The sequence below is a fragment of the Elgaria multicarinata genome, chromosome 7 (genome assembly GCF_023053635.1).
Source record: "Elgaria multicarinata webbii isolate HBS135686 ecotype San Diego chromosome 7, rElgMul1.1.pri, whole genome shotgun sequence".
Classification (NCBI taxonomy): domain Eukaryota; kingdom Metazoa; phylum Chordata; class Lepidosauria; order Squamata; family Anguidae; genus Elgaria; species Elgaria multicarinata.
In genome coordinates this window covers 84,230,031-84,236,030 of record NC_086177.1, presented here as the reverse complement: position 1 = coordinate 84,236,030, position 6,000 = coordinate 84,230,031, and positions in this window count along the sequence as shown.

Below are 6,000 nucleotides of genomic sequence, written 5' to 3'. Positions count from 1 at the left end.
TTTAAATGGTTATGGGATTTTAAACGTTTTCAAAACACAGTTAGCGATTTCAGACATCTTCAAGTGAGAGACAGGTTAGAAATACTTTAACAAATACATCTGATTGGCTAGATATCATTGTGATGTCATCGTATTCATTACATGAGCCCTGATTGATTGGAATCACCCATGAGATTAATCCAGGAAGGTGAAAGAAGAAACAAGTGGGCGTGAGGTGGCATTGAAGAAGGAGCATTTAGGGGAAATAATAGCAAAACTGGTTTGGGGGAAAAAAAAGAGGTTTCATACAAAGTGTTTTTCAAGAAGTATTTCTACTCTAGCAAGTTAGCTGTTATTTTTCTAGAATAGAGATTACAAAATCATTATGCAAAAGAATGGGGTGGCATGGCTTAAATTAATGCTTAGAATGCAAATGGAACAGGATTAAAAACACTGGTCTTTCCCATTGATTCCCCCTGAAAATAAAAGATTATAGTTTTTGTTGATATGCCAGTCAGAACCACTGGTGACTGCTAACTCATGGACTGGATGTATTCGATCAGAGATCCTCAGGAGCAAAGTCTGTTTGAGTCACAAGACACAAATCAATGGGCTTGCCGTTATGTCTCCTGGCACATGAAGGAATGTAAACCATTGAACTCAGTACTAAATGCTGAAAATTGAAGAAGAAGAAGAAGAAGAAGAAGAAGAAGAAGAAGAAGAAGAAGGAGGAGGAGGAGGAGGAGGAGGAGGAGGAGGAGGAGGAGGAGGAGGAGGAAAAAGAAAGAAAAGAAACCAATTTATTTCAAATAAAACTACTCTGTTCTCCAGTGACAGATTCCAGAGTCAAACACCAGAGGGGAACTGACAGCAGATGTTTTAGAGCCAGGACACAGAGCGGCTGAGTAATAGTATAGAAAAGAAATTGCTTTGAACTTCACCCCTGCTTTAAATACTTCAAATCAATAGGGTCACAGAGCTCTTTAATAGAGTGATGAGGTCCTGGCCTAGCAGATCTTCACAGTGACAAGTTGATGTGCTTCCTAGCAGCAGGGTCATAAAAATTTCAGGCTTTCCTTCTGAAAGAGGGCTTTGTGTTTCAGGGGTCCGCTCGGAGTAAGTCCCTTGTATGGCCACTCTCAAAAGCGGAGCCCTAATAGTCTACATCTAAATGGGACTGACCTCATGAATTACCTCCCGAAACTTCATCTATAAACTGGCTTCTTCTTATACAGACTGATGAATTCTTGTTTATTCCTAAATGGCTGTCACAAAACCTATTCATCAAACCCTTAACGGGGGACGAGAAGTCTCACATAATCCGGCGTCAAGCTCGGCACCATTAAATAATCATTAGACTTCATGGCTGGTCTTGAGACCCACTCCAAATCCACAAAGCAAGCTTTTTACCATTCATCAGAACTGCATCTAGATGAGATTTTGACCTGATTAAAAAAAATAAAGGGTGGTTTTTGTCACTATCTGTTTCATGGCTGCGTTCCTGGTCCTTTCAGAGGAGGTGGGATTTCCACCCCCCCCACCCCCTTCTTAACAAAAGTAAGAGAAAATAAAGGCAGATGGCCAACTCTTTTCAATATCCATTTGCTTTATTTGAGCAGTTTAATGTAGTGAAACAGAGTGAAATGTTGCTACTTGCTAAATGGTAAACAACGCCATTACCCAGAATTCCGTAGCAGAGCAGCAACAAAACCGACTGCTAGTGATTAATCAAACTGTTGTAGTAATTGTAATGCATGATACATAATAGATAGTGTGCTGTGTTTTTTTAAAAGCTGCAAATTAGCAAATAATAACTTCCATACAGAGCACATATCCATTCTGTGCTGCTAATGCACAAATCATATGAAAATAAATAAAGAAATAAAAGGCCATTACTGCTAGCCATTATGTCTGTTTGATTTTTCTTTAAGCTGCAACAAGTGCTATTAGAGTTGTATATTTCTGGTGCGGCAGGCCAATCATGCCTGTGGGATAAGGGAAAAGATATTAGCTCTAGATTCCAACTTACAGAAATGTGAAATGTTCCTTTGGAATTGCTTCTCAGGCTAGTTTTTGAAGGCACAGATATTGCCATTTAAGTCTCAAGATGCATGCAAGCAGATGTAACACACATCTACCTCCCATAGGGATGGGGGGGGGGAAGAGACTCAGTCTGTTCGCATTTTAATGTGAATTCACCTAATTTTGTACTTTTCGATGACTATGAAAATCAGCTGGACTTCGAAATTCAGAGTTTTCCAAATTTGGCAATGGAATTTCCCATTCAAAAATGCAAACAAAAGTACATACATTGGGAGGAATATGCAGAATAATGCTGATGAATTTTCATGAAAACTTAAAAAAATATATATCAATATTTGGGATAAATCCAACTTAAGACTAGAGGAATTCTCAAAGTTTGAGATGAACCAAGATCAGAAAAATTAAAAACTGAATGAAACTAAAACTGATAGATTCATCCAACCCTAATTCTTCCAATCTTTGAAAGCCAATATGAAAAATGCATAGGAAAAACTATATATGTACACTTTCCTTCCCCTGTAACATAGAATCTGCATGAGTTATCTGGAGTTTTCCACTTTCTAAATTTTCTTTTCTGTAGTACTTTGTATTCTTGCAGTCTGAGTATAAATAGGTGCCTTTCCAAGTTTTTTCTATGGTGCCTTTGCATTCTTGGAGCCTGAATTCAGAAAGGCACCAAACACCTTTTCAAAACTTTCTCTAATGGGTTAAAAAGAGTTAGAGTGCAATACTATACAAGGCTAGACAGAAAAAAAGTCCTACAACCCCCAGCATTTGCCAGCCAGCATGAGGAATTCTCTAGCCTGCATTTTTTCCTGTTTAAACATGCCTAGGACTGCACCCCTAAGGGTTAAGTTGCCTTAAATTATCAGCAGTCGCAACTTCCACGAAAAGTGGCAAAAAACATGTCTCATACATGTTTATGAAAACTTACCTACCTAAGTAAATGTGACCTAGATACAAAAGAGGACAGGGATCCTGTAGCTTTAACTGTTGTGATGAAGAGGGGATTTCACCAGGTGCTGCATGCATACAAGTCCTGCTGAAATTCCCTTTTCTATACAACTGTTAAAGATACAGGAGTCCTGTCCTCCTTTCCATATGGTCACACAATAATGTTCTGTACCTCCAGCACTAAACCTATATATACCAGTTGCTGGGGAACATGGGTGGGAGGGTGCTGTTGCACCGTGTTCTGCTTGTGGGTTCCTGGTCAACAGTTTGTTGCCCACTGAACAGAATGCTGGACTAAATGGACCCTTGGTCTGATCCAGCAGGGCTCTTCTTAAGTTCTTATGTCTTTGTTCCAGAACTATACAAGGGACCACATGAACCATCCTATGGGGAATCTGGCTGAATTGCAAAACCACATTTTAGCTCTGGCCATCAGTGTTGTTGCAGGTGGATTTTTCACATCACTGTGACGCCTATAAATACCTGAAACAGAAACATTGGAAGCTGCTTTATAGAGAGTCAGGCTATTGATTTATCTACCCCAGTACTGACTGGTAGCATCTCTCTGGGGTTTCAAGAAGGATTTCTTCCAGACCTACCTGGAGATGCCAAGGGTTGAACCTAGCACTCTCTGCATCCAAAGCAGGTCTTCTACCACTGAGCACATACTGTTCCTCTATAAGTTTTCCTATAATCTTCCTAACGTAGATGATGAGAGGACAAGTAGCACTTGGCTAGGGTGGCCATTTATTTATTTATTACAGAAGATAGTCCTATATTTGTTGCCAGAGGACTGTTCTCTCTTTGAAAGTCTCTCTTGCTCTATTCTGGTTTAAAGCTCAAGAACCATAAGAACTGTTGCCACTATTAGTATTTAGTGCCACTATTTAGTGTATTTAGTCTATTTAGTGCCAGTATTTAGTGCCACTATTAGTGCCACTATTAGTTGCCACAATTAGTATTTATTTATTTATTTCATTTATATACTCAGAGCCTCTCTCACAGTAGCACCCAGAGGGGGACCTTTGATGTTGAACGTAGTGACCGGGTATATTCACGTCGGGTTATATACCAGGTCACCTGGTCACTGTCTTCTAGGCTGTAGTGTGGTGTAGTGGATAAAGTGTTGGACTGGGAGTTGGGAGATCTGGGTTCTAGTCCCCACTTGGCCATGGAAACCCACTAGGTGACTGGGCCAGTCACAGACTCTCAGTCCAACCTACCTCACAGTGTTAGATCAATGTTCTTTCCTTGGGTGAAAAGAACATTGATCTAACAACAGGGTTGTTGTTGTGAGGATAAAATGGAGAGGAGGAGGATTATGTACACCACTTTGGGTTCCATAGAGGAAAAAAGGTGGGATATGAATGCAAATAATAATAATAATAATAATAATAATAATAATAATAATAATAATATAACTCAATTATAATAATTATTTCTAAATTTGCCTCTATACATATAAATCAGAATTTGCAAGTTTTATGCAGGTCCATGCCTTCTGTTGTCCTCTTTTATGGGTGATGCAAATCCTCTTTTTTAGATGATCCACAATTGGCCACATTACACCTGATTCAGGCAGGAACTGGCCAGTTGCTGCACATAGAACTTCCTTCTTTTCTGCTGTAACATCTTTAAAGTATCACACAGGGTAAATTTTCTGTAGGAAATCGAGTCTGTCTTCACCTGGATACAGAGAGGCGATCTTTCTGCTGTGAAGTCTTCATTACTTACAATGAAATCACTGCTTGCTTTTGGCAAGATCTGGAGATAGACTGACTAAAGAACTAAAATTTTGGCTTATGGGAGTTCAGTTTCGCTCTTTTTAAATATTCAATGAACAGCTACAAAGAGGTTGAAAAGTAGAGTAAATAACACAGGGTTGGAGTCATTTGTAGACTGACAAAAGTGGATTTACCCAACCCATTCTCTCCACAATAACCATCCAGCATCCTGAAAATGCTATACAGAAGGTCGGTGGCCTCTGCTGAATGGGGGGTGAACTTAAGTTTGGTGTGCAGGGGGGTGGGGGAAGCCTGAAAAGCAACTTCTGTGAGTGGAGCCCTTCTACTTATGTAAGGCAGATCCTGAATCCAGCCCATAAGATCTATTTGAAATCAATTTCTAAAGGAAAACCGCTGTGGCCTTCATGCTGACCTATGACCCCTGTTAACCTATTAATTGAAATGTCTCATTGGTGATCCTCTGGATTTCTTCACGGCATAGCTCAGCTACTCCAAGCCACTTCAGCCTCCTCATTCCATTACTGTAGATAATAGATATGAGCCACTCCAGTTCCTCTAGCTAAATCTACTTTTGGCATCTTTAAATGAAACCTCTCAGTTATTATTAGTGGCAAGGGCCCTCCTGTTACTCAAACTTTTAACTCCTGTTCTCTTCCCCTGGTTTAATGCCCCACCATTTCTAATCCCCTCAGTTTTTCCTCTCTCAGTCATTGTGTTTGAAATGACCATGCATGCTTTGTTAAAGAATTTCCACACATACTTAAATTAGTTATGAAATATTGGAACTCCCCACCCCATCCTGGAATTTATGAATCCTACAGAAACAGAGACAGGATAGTGTCAACGTTAAAGGCAACCATTTTGTGGTAGGATCATCTCTATCTCTATCTATCTATCTATCTATCTATCTATCTATCTATCTATCTATCCATCCATTGTGTGTTGCATGCACATTCAACATGATTAGTCAATAAATGAAAAGTATGTATGGAGTAAGCACTACTAGAGAGTGGTATTGACACTACCCTCCCATGGTAAGCATTTACAATGTGGCAAGAAAATGGACCTATTGCAGCAGACACCAAATGCTCCATATACACACTGCTGGCCAGAGACTCATTTCTTCTTCTCTGCCCTCCTTAAGTTGCAGAAGTTAAGGCAGGGGGCAAGTACCAGATCATCTGGAGAATGAACACTGTGCCCCATTGAAAAGAGAGTTAATTCTCTTAGCTCCACCATCTCCTCAAAATGGAGATATTGGTTACATTTGCATCTTATC